Source organism: Pristiophorus japonicus, chromosome 9 (genome assembly GCF_044704955.1).
Source record: "Pristiophorus japonicus isolate sPriJap1 chromosome 9, sPriJap1.hap1, whole genome shotgun sequence".
Lineage (NCBI taxonomy): Eukaryota > Metazoa > Chordata > Chondrichthyes > Pristiophoridae > Pristiophorus > Pristiophorus japonicus.
Window position 1 is genome coordinate 228,015,372 of NC_091985.1, and position 18,196 is coordinate 228,033,567.

The 18,196-nt window shown below is 42.6% G+C and overlaps 1 long non-coding RNA gene across 1 annotated transcript in view; it reads right to left on the reverse strand.

Annotated features, from left to right (window-relative positions):
• Nucleotides 1–18,196, reverse strand: part of LOC139273850 (uncharacterized) — a 697,517-nt gene that overhangs the window by 605,227 nt on the left and 74,094 nt on the right. The window lies entirely within an intron of this gene.

Sequence of the window (18,196 nt, forward strand, 5' to 3'; positions counted from 1 at the left end):
TGTAATATAAAGAGACACTGGGTCTAGTGGAATATAAACAGAGACAGATAAAACCGAGTGTAATATAAACAGAGACAGGGCCTAGTGCAATATAAACAGAGACAGGGTGTAGTGTAATATAAATAGAGACAGGGTCTAGTGTAATATAAAGAGAGACAGGCTCTAGTGTAATATAAACAGAGACAGGGTCTAGTGTAATATAAAGAGACACAGGGTCTAGTGTAAAATAAAGAGAGACGGGATCTAGTATAATATAAACAGAGACTGGATTTAGCGTAATATAAACAGGGACAGGGTCTGGTGTAAAATAAACAGGGACAAGGTCTAGTGTAATATAAACAGAGACAGGGTCGAGTGTAATATAAACAGAGACAGGGTCAAGTTTAATATAAACAGAGACAGAGTCTAGTGTAATATAAACAGAGACAGGGTCTAGTGTCATATAAACAGGGACAGGGTCTCGTGTAATATAAAGAGAGACAGGGTCTAGTGTAATATAAACAGGGACAGGGTCTAGTGTAATATAAAGAGAGACAGTGTCTAGTGTAATATAAACAGAGACAGGGCCTAGTGTAATATAAACAGAGGCAGGGTCTAGTGTAATATAAACAGAGACAGGGTCGAGTGTAATATAAACAGAGACAGGGTCGAGTGTACTATAAAGAGAGACAGGGTCTCGTGTAATATAAACAGAGACAGGATCTAGTGTAATATAAACAGAGACAGTGTCTAGTGTAATGTAAACAGGGACAGGGTCTGGTGTAATATAAAGAGACACTGGGTCTAGTGTAATATAAACAGAGACAGATAAAACCGAGTGTAATATAAACAGAGACAGGGCCTAGTGCAATATAAAGAGAGACAGGGTGTAGTGTAATATAAACAGAGACAGGGCCTAGTGCAATATAAACAGAGACAGGATGTAGTGTAATATAAATAGAGACAGGGTCTAGTGTAATATAAAGAGAGACAGGCTCTAGTGTAATATAAACAGAGACAGGGTCTAGTGTAATATAAAGAGACACAGGGTCTCGTGTAAAATAAAGAGAGACGGGATTTAGTATAATATAAACAGAGACTGGGTTTAGCGTAATATAAACAGGGAGAGGGTCTGGTGTAAAATAAACAGGGCCAAGGTCTAGTGTAATATAAACAGAAACCGGACCTCGTGTAATATAAACAGAGACAGGATCTAGTGTAATATAAAGAGAGACAGAGTCTAGTGTAATATAAACAGAGACAGGGTCTAATGTAATATAAACAGAGACAGGGCCAAGTGTAATATAAACAGAGACAGGGCCTAGTGTAATATAAACAGAGACAGGGCCTAGTGTAATATAAACAGAGACAGGGTCTAGTGTAATATAAACAGGGACAGGGTCTAGTGTAATATAAAGAGAGACAGGATCTAGTGTAATATAAACAGAGACAGGGCCAAGTGTAATATAAACAGAGACAGGGCCTAGTGTAATATAAAGAGAGACAGGGCCTAATGTAATATAAACAAAGACAGGGCCTAGTGTAATATAAACAGAGATAGGGTCTAGTGTAATATAAAGAGAGACAGGATCTAGTATAATATAAACAGAGGCAGGGTCTAGCGTAATATAAACAGAGACAGGGCCTAGTGTAATATAAACAGAGACAGGATCTAGTGTAATATAATCAGAGACAGGGCCAAATGTAATATAAACAGAGACAGGGTCTAGTGTAAAAGAAATAGAGACAGGGTCTAGTGTAATATAAACAGAGACAGGGGTCTGGTGTAATATAAACAAAGACAGGGTCTGGTGTAATATAAAAAGACACTGGGTCTAGTGTAATATAAACAGAGACAGGGTCTAGTGTAATATAAACAGAGACAGGGCCTCGTGTAATATAAACAGAGACATGGCCTAGTGCAATATAAACAGAGACAGGTTGTAGTGTAATATAAATATAGACAGAGTCTAGTGTAATATAAAGAGAGACAGGATCTAGTATAATATAAAGAGACACAGGGTCTAGTGTTATATAAAGAGAGACAGGAGTCTGGTGTAATATAAACAGAGACAGGGTCTAGTGTAACATAAACAGAGACAGGGTCTGGTGTAATGTAAACAGGGACAGGGTCTGGTGTTATATAAACAGACACTGGGTCTCGTGTAATATAAACAGAGACAGGGCCTAGAGTAATATGAGCAGAGACAGGGTCTAGTGTAATATAAACAGAGACAGAGTCTAGTGTAATATAAACAGAGACAGGGCCTAGTATAATATAAAGACAGATGGGGCGTAGTGTAATATAAAGAGAGACTGGGTCTAGCCTAAAATAAACAGGGACAGGGTCTGGTATAAAATAAACAGGGACAGGGTCTAGTGTAATATAAACAGAAACAGGATCTAGCGTAATATAAACAGAGACAGGGCCTAGTGTAATATAAACAGAGACAGGGTCTGGTGTAATATAAATAGAGACAGGGTCTCGTGCGATATTAACAGAGACAGGGTCTGGCGTAATATAAACAGGAACAGGGTTTCGTTTAAAATAAACAGAGACAGGGTCTAGTGTAATATAAACAGAGACAGGGTCTAGTGTAATATAAACAGAGATAGAATCCAGTGTAATAGAACCAGTGACAGGGTCTAGTGTAATATAAATAGAGACAGGTCTAGTGCAATATAAGCAGAGACAGGATCTACTATAATATAAACAGAGGCAGGGTCTGATGCAATATAAAATGGGACAGGATCTGGTGTAAAATAAACAGGGACAGAGTCTGGTGTAATTTCAGCAGACACTGGGTATAGTGTAATATAAACAGAGACAGGGCCTAGTGTAATTTAAACAAGACAGGGTCTAGTGTAATATAAACAGGGACAGGGCCAAGTGTAATATAAACAGAGACAGGGTCTAGTGTAATATAAACAGAGACAGGGTCGAGTGTAATATAAACAGAGACAGGGTCGAGTGTACTATAAAGAGAGACAGGGTCTCGTGTAATATAAACAGAGACAGGATCTAGTGTAATATAAACAGAGACAGTGTCTAGTGTAATGTAAACAGGGACAGGGTCTGGTGTAATATAAAGAGACACTGGGTCTAGTGTAATATAAACAGAGACAGATAAAACCGAGTGTAATATAAACAGAGACAGGGCCTAGTGCAATATAAAGAGAGACAGGGTGTAGTGTAATATAAACAGAGACAGGGCCTAGTGCAATATAAACAGAGACAGGATGTAGTGTAATATAAATAGAGACAGGGTCTAGTGTAATATAAAGAGAGACAGGCTCTAGTGTAATATAAACAGAGACAGGGTCTAGTGTAATATAAAGAGACACAGGGTCTCGTGTAAAATAAAGAGAGACGGGATTTAGTATAATATAAACAGAGACTGGGTTTAGCGTAATATAAACAGGGAGAGGGTCTGGTGTAAAATAAACAGGGACAAGGTCTAGTGTAATATAAACAGAAACAGGACCTCGTGTAATATAAACAGAGACAGGATCTAGTGTAATATAAAGAGAGACAGAGTCTAGTGTAATATAAACAGAGACAGGGTCTAATGTAATATAAACAGAGACAAGGCCAAGTGTAATATAAACAGAGACAGGGCCTAGTGTAATATAAACAGAGACAGGGTCTAGTGTAATATAAAGAGAGACAGGATCTAGTGTAATATAAACAGAGACAGGGCCAAGTGTAATATAAACAGAGACAGGGCCTAGTGTAATATAAAGAGAGACAGGGCCTAATGTAATATAAACAAAGACAGGGCCTAGTGTAATATAAACAGAGATAGGGTCTAGTGTAATATAAAGAGAGACAGGATCTAATATAATATAAACAGAGGCAGGGTCTAGCGTAATATAAACAGAGACAGGGCCTAGTGTAATATAAACAGAGACAGGATCTAGTGTAATATAATCAGAGACAGGGCCAAATGTAATATAAACAGAGACAGGGTCTAGTGTAAAAGAAATAGAGACAGGGTCTAGTGTAATATAAACAGAGACAGGGGTCTGGTGTAATATAAACAAAGACAGGGTCTGGTGTAATATAAAAAGACACTGGGTCTAGTGTAATATAAACAGAGACAGGGTCTAGTGTAATATAAACAGAGACAGGGCCTCGTGTAATATAAACAGAGACATGGCCTAGTGCAATATAAACAGAGACAGGTTGTAGTGTAATATAAATATAGACAGAGTCTAGTGTAATATAAAGAGAGACAGGATCTAGTATAATATAAAGAGACACAGGGTCTAGTGTTATATAAAGAGAGACAGGAGTCTGGTGTAATATAAACAGAGACAGGGTCTAGTGTAACATAAACAGAGACAGGGTCTGGTGTAATGTAAACAGGGACAGGGTCTGGTGTTATATAAACAGACACTGGGTCTCGTGTAATATAAACAGAGACAGGGCCTAGAGTAATATGAGCAGAGACAGGGTCTAGTGTAATATAAACAGAGACAGAGTCTAGTGTAATATAAACAGAGACAGGGCCTAGTATAATATAAAGACAGATGGGGCGTAGTGTAATATAAAGAGAGACTGGGTCTAGCCTAAAATAAACAGGGACAGGGTCTGGTATAAAATAAACAGGGACAGGGTCTAGTGTAATATAAACAGAAACAGGATCTAGCGTAATATAAACAGAGACAGGGCCTAGTGTAATATAAACAGAGACAGGGTCTGGTGTAATATAAATAGAGACAGGGTCTAGTGCGATATTAACAGAGACAGGGTCTGGCGTAATATAAACAGGAACAGGGTTTCGTTTAAAATAAACAGAGACAGGGTCTAGTGTAATATAAACAGAGACAGGGTCTAGTGTAATATAAACAGAGATAGAATCCAGTGTAATAGAACCAGTGACAGGGTCTAGTGTAATATAAATAGAGACAGGTCTAGTGCAATATAAGCAGAGACAGGATCTACTATAATATAAACAGAGGCAGGGTCTGATGCAATATAAAATGGGACAGGATCTGGTGTAAAATAAACAGGGACAGAGTCTGGTGTAATTTCAGCAGACACTGGGTATAGTGTAATATAAACAGAGACAGGGCCAAGTGTAATATAAACAGAGACAGGGTCTAGTGTAATATAAAGAGAGACAGGGTCTCGTGTAATATAAATAGAGACAGGGGTCTGGTGTAATATAAACAGAGACAGGGTCTGGTGTAATATAAACAGGGACAGGGTCTGGTGTAATATAAATAGACACTGGGTCTAGTGTAATATAAACAGAGACAGGGCCTAGTGTAATATAAATAGACACAGGGTCTAGTGTAATATAAAGAGAGACAGGATCTAGTATAATATAAACAGAGACAGGGTCTAGTGTAATGTAAACAGAGACAGGGTCTAGTGTAATATAAACAGAAACAGGATCTAGTGTAATATAAAGAGAGACAGAGTCCAGTGTAATATAAACAGAGACAGGGTCTAGTGTAATATAAAGAGAGACAGGGCCAAGTGTAATATAAACAGAGACAGGACCTAGTGTAATATAAAGAGAGACAGGGCCTAGTGTAATATAAACAGAGGCAGGGTCTAGTGTAATATAAACAGAGACAGGGCCTCGTGTAATATCAACAGAGACAAGGCCGAGTGTAATATAAACAGAGAGAGGGTCTAGTGTAATATAAACGGGGACAGGGTCTAGTGTAATATAAAGAGAGACAGGATCTAGTGTAATATAAACAGAGACAGGATCTAGTGTAATATAAACAGACACTGGGTCTCGTGTAATATAAACAGAGACAGGGCCGAGTGTAATATAAACAGAGACAGGGCCTAGTGTAATATAAACAAAGACAGGGTGTAGTATAATATAAACAGGGACAGGGTGTAGTGTAATATAAACAGAGTACAGAGTCTAGCGTAATATAAACAGAGACAGGGTCGAGTGTAATATAATCAGAGACAGGATCTAGTGTAATATAAACAGTGACAGGGTCTAGTTTAAAATAAACAGAGACAGAGTCCAGTTTAATATAAACAGAGAAAGGTCTAGTGTAATATAAACAGAGACAGGGTCTAGTATAATATTAACAGTGACAGGGTCTAGTTTAAAATAAACAGAGACAGGGTCTCGTGTAATATAAAGAGAGACAGGATCTAGTGTAATATAAACAGAGACTAGATCTACTATAATATAAACAGAGACAGGGTCTGGTGTAATATAAATAGAGACAGAGTCTCGTGTGATATAAACAGAGACAGGGTCTGATGTAATATAAACAGAGACAGGATCTGGTGTAATAAAAACAGACAGGGTCTGGTGTAATATAAAGAGAAACAGGGTCTTGTGTAATACAAACAGAGACAGGATCTAGTGTAATATAAACAGTGACAAGGTCTCGTATGATATTAACAGGGATAGCGTCTAGCGTAATATAAACAGAGACAAGGTCTAGTGAATAAAAACAGAGACAGGGTCTCATGTAATATAAACAGGGACAGGGTCTAGTTTAATACAAACAGAGGCAGGGTCTAGTTTGATATTAACAGGGACAGAGTCTAGCATAATATAAACAGAGCCAGGGACTAGTGAATAAAAACAGAGACAGGGTCATAGAAACAAAGAAACATAGCAAATCGGTGCACGAGTAGTTCATTCGAGCCTTCGAGCCTGCACCACCATTCAATAAGATCATGGCTGATCATTCACCTCAGTACCCCATTCCTGCTTTCTCTCCATACCCCTTGATCCCTTGAGCCGTAAGGGCCATATCTAACTCCCTCTTGAATATATCCAATGAACTGCCATCAACAACTCTCTGCGGTAGAGAATTCCACAGGTTAACAACGCTCTGAGTGAAGAAGTTTCTCCTAATCTCAGTCCTAAATGGCCTACCCATTATCCTACGACTATGTCCCCTGGTTCTGGACTTCCCCAACATCGGGAACATTCTTCCTGCATCTAACCTGTCCAGTCCCATCAGAATTTTATATGTTTGTATGAGATCCCCTCTCATTCTTCTAAACTCCACTGAATACAGGCCCAGTCGATCCAGTCACTCCTCATATGTCAGTCCTACTATCCCAGGAATCAGTCTGGTGAAACTTCGCTGCACTCCCACAATAGCAAGAATGTCCTTCCTCAGATTAGGAGACCAAAACTGAACACAATATTCCAGGTGAGGCCTCACCAAGGCGGTGGACAACTGCAGTACGACCTCCCAGGTCACCCTGGTTACCATGACACCCAGGTCTCGTTACATCTCCCCTTTTCCTAAGCTGCCACCATTCAGGTAATATTTTGCCTTCGTGTTTTTGCCACCGAAGTGGATAACCTCACATTTGTCCACATTATACTGCATCTGCAATGTGTTTGACCACTCACCTATCCTGTCCAAATCACCCTGCAGTCTGTTAGCGTCCTCCTCACAGCTCACACCGCCACCCAGCTTAGTTTCATCTGCAAACTTGGAGATATTACATTCAATTCCCTCATCCAAATCATTAATGTATATTGTAAATAGCTGGGGTCCCAGCACTGAGCCCTGCGGCACCTCACTAGTCACCGCCTGCCATTCTGAAAAGGACCCATTTATCCTGACTCTCTGCTTCCTGTCTGCCAACCAATTCTCTATCCACATCAGTACATTACCCCCAATACCATGTGGTTTAATTTTTCACACCAATCTCTTGTGTGGAACCTTGTCAAAAGCCTTTTGAAAGTCCAAATACACCATATCCACTGGTTCGCCCTTGTCCACTCCACTAGTTACATCCTGAAAAAATTATAGAAGATTTGTCAAGCATTATTTCCCTTTCATAAATCCATGCTGACTTGTACTGATCGTGTCACTGCTTTCCAAATGTGCTGCTATTTCATCTTTAATAATTAATTCCAATATTTTGCACTCTTCTAGTGTCAGGCTAACCGGTCTATAATTCCCTGTTTTCTCTCTCCCTCCTTTATTAAAAAGTGCTGTTACATTAACTACCCTCCAGTCCATAGGAACCGATCCAGATTCAATAGACTGTTGGAAAATGATCACCAATGCATCCACTATTTCTAGGGCTACTTCCTTCAGTACTCTGGGATGTGGACTATCAAGCCGAGGGGATTTATCGGCCTTCAATCCCATCAATTTCCCTGACACAATTTCCCACCTAATAAGGATTTCCTTCAGTTCCTCCTTCTCACTAGACCCTTGGTCCACTAGTATTTCTGGAAGGTTATTTGTGTCTTCCTTCATGGAGACAGAACCAAAGTATTTGTTTAACTGGTCTGCCATTTCTTTGTTCCCCATTATAAATTCACCTGAATCTGACTGCAAGGGACCTACATTTGTTTTCACTAATCCTTTTCTCTTCACATATCTTTAGAAGTTTTTGCAGTCGGTTTTTATGTTCGCAGCAAGCTTCCTCTCATACTCTATTTTCCCTCTCCTAATTAAACCCTTTGTCCTACTCTGCTGTATTACAAAATTCTCCCAGTCCTCAGGTTTGCTGCGTTTTCTGGCTAATTCATTTGCCTCTTCCTTGGATTTAACACTATCCTTAATTTCTCTTGTTAGCCATGGTTGAGCCACCTTCCCCGTTTTATTTTTACTCCAGACAGGGATGTACAATTGTTGAAGTTCATCCATGTGATCTTTAAATGTTTGCTATTGCTTATCCACTGTCAACCCTTTAAGTATCACTCACCAGTCTATTCTAGCCAATTCACGTCTCATACCATTGAAGTTACCTTTCCTTAACTTCAGGATCCTAGCCTCTGAATTAACTGTGTCACTCTCCATTTTATAAAGAATTCTACCATATTATGGTCACTCTTCCCCAAGGGGCCTCGCACAACAAGATTGTTAATTAGTCCTTTCTCATTACACATCACACATCTCGGATGGCCAGCTCTCTAGTTGTGCCCACAATATATTAGTCTAGAAAACCATCCCTAATACACTCCAGGTTATCTTCCTCCACCACATTGCTACCAGTTTGGTTAGCCCAATCAATATGGAGATTAAAGTCAGCCATTGTAACTGCTGTACCTTTATTGCACGCATCCCTAATTTCTTGTTTGATGCTGTGCCCAACCTCGCTACTACTGTTTGGTGGTCTGTACACAACTCCCACTAGCATTTTCTGCCCTTTGGTATTCCGTAGCTCCACCCATACAGATTCCACATCATCCAAGCTAATGTCCTTCCTTACTATTGCATTAGTTTCCTCTTTAACCACCCCACCTTCTTTTCCTTTCTGTCTATCCTTCCAAAATGTTGAATACCCCTGGATGTTGAGTTCCCAGCCTTGGTCACCCTGCCATGTCTCCATGATGCCAATTACATCATATCCGTTAACTGCAACCTGCACAGTTAATTTATCCACCTTATTCCGAATGCTCTTCGCGTTGAGGCACAGAGACTTCAGGCTTGTCTTTTTAACAACCTTTGCCCCTTTAGAATTTTGCTGTAATGTGGCCCTTTTTGCTTTTTGCCTTGGGTTTCTCTGCCCTCCACTTTTACTTTCTTCTTTCTATCTTTTGCTTCTGCCCCCATTCTACTTCCCTTTGTCTCGCTGCATAGGTTCCCATCTCCCTGCCATATTAGTTTAACCCCTCCCCAACAGCACTAGCAAACACTGCCCCAGGACATTGGTTCCGGTCCTGCCCAGGTGCAGAACATTCGGTTTGTACTGGTCCCACCTCCCCCAGAACTGGTTCCAATGCCCTAGGAATTTGAATCCCTTCCTTCTGCACCACTCCTCAAGTCACGTATTCATCTGAGCTATCGGCGAGAGGCGGAGCAGGGCGATCGAGGCGGCCTACTTCAGGCCCTACTTTGCGGAGGCTTGGGAGTCAGCGAGAGGTGGAGCAGGGTGATCAAGACAGCCTACTTAAGGCCCAACTTCGTGGAAGCCAACTTGTGCAGCTGCAGGGTGAAGGCAAAAAGAAGTAGAAAGAAATCAAAAGACATCACAGCCAAGGGGGTAAGTGATTGGCTGGTGATTGGTGAGTAGTTTTTCTTTTTCTTTTCTTTATCAGTAAGTAACATTTAGCATTGTTGTTGCCAAATTAAGTTAATCTGAGGATTAAGTCATGACAGGAGAGCTTGGACACATGTTATGCTCCTCCTGTACTATGTGGGAAATCAGGGATGCCTCTGGTGTCCCTGACGACTACGTGTGCGGGAAGTGTATCGCCTCCAGCTCCTGACAGACCGCATTGTGGAACTGGACCTGAGGGTGGATTCACTCTGGAGCATGCATGATGCTGAGAATGATGTGAATAACACATTTAGTGAGTTGGTCTTACTGCAGGTAAAGGGTCCACAGCCAGATAGGGAATGGAAGACCAACAGGAAGAGCAGTGCAAGGAAGGTAATGCAGGGGTCCCCTGCAGTCGTCCCCCTGCAAAACAGATACACCACTTTGGGTACTGTTGTGGGGGGGATGACTCATCAGAGGAGGGCAGCAGCAGCCAAGTTCATAGCACCGTGGCTGGCTCTGCTGCACAGGAGGGCAGAAAAAAGAGTGGGTGAGCAATAGTGATAGGGGAAATGACTGTAAGGGGAATAGATAGGCTTTTCTGCAGCCGCAACCAAGATTTCAGGATGGTATGTTGCCTCCCTGGTGCAAGGGTCAAGGATGTCTCAGAGCGGGTGCAGGACATTCTGAAAAGGGAGGGTGAACAGCCAGTTGTCGTGGTGCATATAGGTACCAACAATATAGGTAAAAAATGGGATGAGGTCCTACGAATTTAAGGAGCTAGGAGTTAAATTAAAAAGTAGGACCTCAAAAGTAGTAATCTCAGGATTGCTACCAGTGCCACGTGCTAGTCAGAGTAGGAATTGCAGGATAGCTCAGATGAATATGTGACTTGAGCAGTGGTGTAGAAGGGAGGGATTCAAATTCCTGGGACATTGGAACCGGTTCTGGGGGAGGTGGGACCAGTATAAACCGGACGGTCTGCACCTGGGCAGGACAGGAAATAATGTCCTAGGGGGAGTGCTTGCTAGTGCTGTTTGGGAGGAGTTAAACTAATATGGCAGGGGGATGGGAATCTATGCAGGGAGACAGAGGGGAATAAAATGGAGATAGAAGCAAAAGATAGAAATGAGAATAGTAAAAGTGGAGGGCAGAGAAACCTAAGGCAAAAAACAAAAAGGGCCACTTTACAGCAGAATTCTAAAGGGTCAAAGTGTGTTAAAAAGACAAGCCTGAAGGCTCTATGCCTCAATGCAAGGAGTATTCAGAATAAGGCGGACGAATTAGCTGCACAGATAGCAGTTAACGGGTATGATGTGATTGGCATCATGGAGACATGGCAGGGTGACCAAGGCTGGGAACTCAACATCCATGGGTATTCAGCATTTAGGAAGGCTAGACAGAAAGGAAAAGAAGGCGGGGTGGCATTGCTGGTTAAAGAGAAATGAATGCAATAGTAAGGAAGGACATTAGCTTGGATGATGTGGAATCGGTATGGGTGGAGCTACGGAATACCAAAGGGAGTTGTGTTCAGGCCACCAAATAGTAGTAGTGAGGTTGGAGACAGAATCAAACAAGAAATAAGGGATTTATGCAATAAAGGTACAGCAGTTATCAAGGTTGACTTTAATCTACATATTGATTGGGCTAACCTAACTGGTAGCAATGCGGTGAAGGAGGATTTCCTGCAGTGTATTAGGGATGGTTTTCTAGACCAATATGTCGAGGAACCAACCAGAGAGCTGGCCATCTTAGACTGGGTGATGTGTAATGAGAACGGACTAATTAGCAATCTTGTTGTGCAAGGCCCCTTGGGGAAGAGTGACCAAATATAGTAGAATTCTTTATTAAGATGGAGAGTGACAAAGTTAATTCAGAAACTAGGGTCCTGAACTTAAGGAAAGGTAACTTTGATGGTATGAGGCGCAAATTGGCTAGATTAGACCGGTCTATAATTCCCTGTTTTCTCCCCCTCCATTTTTTTAAAAGTGGGGTTACATTAGATATCCTCCAATCCATAGGAACTGATCCAGAGTCCATGGAATGTTGGAAAATGACCACCAATGCATCTACTATTTCTAGGGCCACTTCCTTAAGTACTCTGGGATGCAGACTATCAGGCCCTGGGGATTTATCGGCCTTCAATCCCATCAATTTCCCCAACACCATTTCCTGACCATTTAGACTGGATGACCTTTCGTTGGACGGCGCAGATATAATGGTAAGTACTGCAGGGAATAGAATACCCTGCATGATCTCCTGGACTAGTTTTGATTGCGTGGATGAGTCGGAGAGGAATTTTCCAAGATTTTTTCTCCCTAAATTGGTTTGGATTTTTTAATCTGGTTTTTGTCTCTCCCAGACGATCACATGGCTCCAGTTGGGGTGGGTAGAATGCTTCAGTATAAGGGGTGCCGCAGTTGTGAGAGGTGGACTGGTTGGGCTGGGTACTCTTTGCCTTTCCATCATTGTTTATAGGTTTATATTTAACCTTTAGGGCTGCTGACCAAGGGCCGTGCGGCTCTTTGTCGGCCGGTGTGGACACGATGAGCCGAAATGGCCTCCTTCTGTGCTGTAAGTTTCTATGTTTCTATCCTGCCAAGGATTTGGAGGATCTTGCAGAGATAGCGTTGGTAGTACTTCCCCAGTGCTTTGAGGTGCTTTCTGTACATAGTCCATGTTTCTGAAGCATATAGGAGAGCGGGTATCACTACTGCTCTGTAGACCATGAGCTTGGTGCCGGGTTTGAGGTCCTGGTCTTCAAACACCCTCTTCCGAAGGCTGCACTGGCACACTGAAGGTGGTGTTCGATTTTGTCATAGACATCTGCCTTTGTTGACAGTAGGCTCTAGAGTTATGGAAAATGGTTCACCTTGTCCAAGGTCTCGTCATGGATCTTGATAATCAGGGGGCAGTACTGTGTGGCGGGGGCAGGTTGGTAGTGAAGCTTTGTCTTATGGGTGTTAAGTGTAAGGCCCATATTCCCGTACGCTTCAGTGAAGGTGTTGACGATGGTTTGGAGTTCGACCTCAGAGTATGCGCAAACACAATCGCCATCTGCCTATGTGAGGTCAAAGAAGGCCAAATACAGAGGCTGGTGCTGCTCTCTGCATTTTTCTTGAATGTGACGCGTGGTGAAGATCATATCCACTGTGCCCCTTAGTGAGTGGAATCTGCATTACGACTCTGGGAGGAGCTCTTCAGCCCCTGGAGAAGACAATTGAGAAGGATTCTTGTGATGACTTTCCCTGTAGCAGACAACAGGGAAACTCCTCTGTAATTACAGATAGGGAGGAGTGAAGCCATAAAGGAATTTTAACATGAGGATGAAAATTTTAAATTGGAGGCGTTGGGGCACCAGGAGCCAACGTAGGTCAGCAAGCACAGGGGCCATGGGTAAGTAGGACTTGGGAAACAGGCAGCAGAGTTTTGAATGAGCTGTAGTTTATAGAGGTGGAGGATGGAAGGCTGGCCAGGAGAACATTGAAATAGTCGAATATGGATGTAAAATGCATGGATGATGGGCTGAGGCAGTGTCTGAGATGGACCATGTTACAGAGGTAGGTGGTCTTTGTGTTAGAGGGGATATGGGGTTGGAAGCTCAGATCGGGATCAAAAGGACAGTCGACTTCAACCCAAGACAGCGGCCATGAAGGAGGATGGAATTGGTGGCAATGGTATGGAATTCCTTGCAAGGGCTAAAGACGATAGCTTCAGTCTTCCCAGTGTTAAGAACATAAGAAATAGGAGCAGGAGTAGGCCATTTGGTCCCTCGAGTCTGCTCCGCCATTCAATATCATGGCTGATCTGATCATGTACTCAGTTCCATTTCCCTACCAGCTCCCCATAACTTTTTACTCCCTTATCGCTTAAAAATCTGTCTATCTCTGAGTTAAATATATTCAATGACCCAGCCTCCACAGTTCTCTGCAGCAGAGAATTCAATAGATTTACAACCCTCAGAAGAAATTTCTCCTCATCTCAGTTATAAATGGGCGGCCCCTTATTCTAAGACTATGTCCCCTAGTTTTAGTTTCCCCTACGAGTAGAGATATCCTCTTTGCATCCACCTTATCGAGCCCTCTCATTATCTTATATGTTTCAATAAGATCACCTCTCATTCTTCTGAACTCCAATGAATATAGGCCCAACCTACTCAACCGATCTTCATAAGTCAACCCCCTCATCTCCAGAATCAACCTAGTGAACCTTCTCTGAACAACCTCCAATGCAAGTATATTCTTCCTTACATACAGAGACCAAAACTGTATGCAGTTCTCTAGGTGTGGCCTCACCAATACCCTGTACAGTTGTAGCAGGACTTCTCTGCTTTTATATTCTATCCCTGTTATATATGTAAACTTGTATATATTCTGTACAGCCACCAGAGGGCTCATCCCCTGGAGTCCCAAGGAATCCCATAATCCCTTGGGAGCATAGGTATTTAAGGAGACCTCACAGGTTGGAGAGGCACTCTGGAGACCTGCAATAAAGGACTACGGTCACACTTTACTTTGAGCTCACAGTATCCAGTCAGACTCTTTCATACAAAACAACTGGCGACGAGATACAGATAGTGAACCCAACGATGCAGAGAACAGTGGGCATCCTGGAGAAATTCTTGGAGGGAGATGATTGGGAAACCTTTGTGGAGCGACTCGACCAATACTTCGTGGCCAACGAGCTGGAAGGGGAAGCGAATGCTGCCAAACGAAGGGCAATTCTCCTCACTGTTTGTGGGGCACCAACGTATGGCTTCATGAAAAATCTGCTTGCTCCAGAGAAACCCAAAGAGAAATCGTACGAAGATTTGTGCACACTGGTCCGGGAGCATTTGAACCCGAAGGAATGCGTTCTGGTGGCGAGGTACCGGTTCGACACCTACAAAAGGTCTGAAGACCAGGAAGTGGCAAGTTATGTCGCCGAGCTAAGACGCCTTGCAGGACATTGCAAATTTGAAGGACATTTGGAGCACATGCTCAGAGACTTTTTCATACTTGGCATTGGCCACGAAACCATACTTCGCAAACTTTTGACTGTAGAGACCCCAACCTTAAGTAAGGCCACAGCGATAGCCAAGGTTTTCATTGCCACCAGTGACAATACTAAGCAAATCTCTCAGCACACGAATGCTGCTACAAGTACTGTGAACAAAGTGATGTTGTTTTCAAATCGCAACATACAGGGCAGGTCACACACGCTTGCAGCTGCACGTCCGTAGACATCTCAGGGTCCACCATCAAGGGTGATGAATGCAAGGCCATTAACACCTTGTTGGCGCTGTGGGGGTGATCATCGTTTCCATTCATGCCGCTTCAAAGGATACATTTGCAAGGGCTGTGGAACAATGGGACACCTCCAACATATGTGCAGGCAAGCTGCAAATCCTGTTAATCCTGCAAACCACCATGTTGCAGAGGAGGACAGATCCACGACAGATCACGACGAATCAGAGCCTCAAACTGAGGAGGCAGAGATACATGGGGTGCACACATTTACCACAAAGTGTGCCCCGATAATGCTGAATGTTGAACTGAATGGACTCCCAGACAAATTAACTGTGCAGATAGCAGTTAACGGGTATGATGTGATTGGCATCACAGAGACATGGCTCCAGGGTGACCAAGGCTGGGAACTCAACATCCAGGGGTATTCAGCATTTAGGAAGGATAGACAGAAAGGAAAAGGAGGCGGGATGGCGTTGCTGGTTAAAGAGGAAATTAATGCAATTGTAAGGAAGGATATTAGCTTGGATGATGTGGAATCGGTATGGGTGGAGCTACGGAATACCGAGGGGTAGAAAACGCTAGTGGGAGTTGTGTACAGGCCACCAAATAGAAGTAGTGAGGTTGGGGACAGTATCAAACAAGAAATAAGGGATGTGTGCAATAAAGGTACAACAGTAATCATGGGTGACATTAATCTACATATTGATTGGGCTAACCTAACTGGTAGCAATGCGGTGGAGGAGGATTTCCTAGAGTGTATTAGGGATGGATTTCTAGACCAATATGTCAAGGAACCAACCAGAGAGCTGGCCATCCTAGACTGGGTGATGTGTAATGAGAAGGGACTAATTAGCAATCTTGCTGTGCGAGGCCCCTTGGGGAAGAGTGACCATAATATGGTAGAATTCTTTATTAAGATGGAGAGTGACAAAATTAATTCAGAAACTATGGTCCTGAACTTAAGAAAAGGTAACTTTGATGGTATGAGGTGTGAATTGGCGAGATTAGACTGGCTAATGATACTTAAAGGGTTGACGGTGGATAGGCAATGGCAAACCTTTAAAGATCATATGGACGAACTTCAACAATTGTGCATCCCTGTCTGGAGTAAAAATAAAACGGGGAAGGTGGCTCAACCGTGGCTAACAAGGGAAATTAAGGATAGTGTTAAATCCAAGCAAGAGGCATATAAATTGGCCAGAAAAAGTAGCAAGCCGGAGAACTGAGAGAAATTTAGAATTCAGCAGAGGAGGACAAAGGGTTTATTAAGAGGGAGAAAATAGAGTACGAGAGGAAGCTTGTCGGAAACATAAAAAATGACTGCAAAAACTTCTATAGACATGTGAAGAGAAAAAGATTAGTGAAGACAAATGTTGGTCCCTTGCAGTCGGATTCGGGTGAATTTATAATGGGGAACAAAGAAATGGCAGACTAATTGAACAAGTACTTTGGTTCTGTCTTCACAAAGGAAGACAAAAATAACCTTCCCGATGTACTAGAGGTCCAAAGATCTAGTGAGAAGGAGGAACTGAAGGATATCCTTATCAGGTGGGGAATTGTGTTAGGAAAATTGATGGGATTGAAGGCCGATAAATCCCCAGAGCCTGATAGTCTACATCCCAGAGTACTTAAGGAAGTAGCCCTAGAAATAGTGGATGCATTGGTGATAATTTTCCAACAGTCTATCGACTCTGGATCAGTTCCTATGGACTGGAGGGTTGCTAATGTAACACCACTTTTTAAAAAAAGGAGGGAGAGAGAAAACGGGTCACTATAGACCAGTTAGCCTGACATCAGTAGTGGGGAAAATGTTGGAATCAATCATTAAGGATGAAATAGCAGCACATTTGGAAAGCAGTGATAGGATTGGTCTAAGTCAGCATGGATTTATGAAGGGGAAATCATGCTTGACAAATCTTCTGGAATTTTTTGAGGATGTAACTAGCAGAGTGGACAGGGGAGAACCAGTGGATGTGGTATATTTGGACTTTCAAGTGGCTTTTGACAAGGTCCCACACAAGAGATTGGTGTGCAAAATCAAAGCACATGGTATTGGGGGTAATGTACTGATGTAGATAGAGAACTGGTTGGCAGACAGGAAGCAGAGAGTCGGGATTAATGGGTCCTTTTCAGAATGGCAGGCAGTGACTAGTGGAGTGCCGCAAGTCTCAGTGCTGGAACCCCAGCTCTTTACAACATATATTGATGATTTGGATGATGGAATTGAGTGTAATATCTCCAAGTTTGCAGATGACACTAAACTGGGTGGCGGTGTGAGCTGTGAGGAGGACGCTAAGAGGCTGCAAGGTGATTTGGACAGGTTAGGCAAGTGGATAAATACATGGCAGATGCAGTATAATGTGGATAAATGTGAGGTTATCCATTTTGGGGGCAAAAACACGAAGGCAGAATATCATCTGAATGGCGGCAGATTAGGAAAAGGGGAGGTGCAGCGAAACCTGCGTGTCATGATTCATCAGTAATTGAAGGTTGGCATGCAGGTACAGCAGGCGGTGAAGAAGGCAAATGGTATGTTGGCCTTCGTAGCTAGGGGATTTGAGTATAGGAGCAGGGAGGTCTTACTGCAGATGTACAGGGCCTTGGTGAGGCCCCACCTGGAATATTGTGTTCAGTTTTGGTCTCCTTAACTGAGGAAGGACATTCTTGCTGTTGAGGGAGTGCAGCGAAGGTTCACCAGACTAATTCCTGGGATGGCAGGACTGAAATATGAGAGACTGGATCGTCTGGGCCTGTATTCACTGGAGTTTAGAAGGATGAGAGGGGATCTCATAGAAACATATAAAATTCTGACAGGACTGGACAGGTTAGATGCAGGAAGAATGTTCCTGATGTTGGGGAAGTCCAGAACCAGGGGACATAATCTTAGGATAAGAGGTAAGCCATTTAGGACTGAGATGAGGAGGAACTTCTTCACTCAGGGAATTGTTAACCTATGGAATTCCCTATCACAGAGAGTTGTTGATGCCAGTTCATTGGATATATTCAAGAGGGAATTAGATATGGCCCTTGCAGCTAA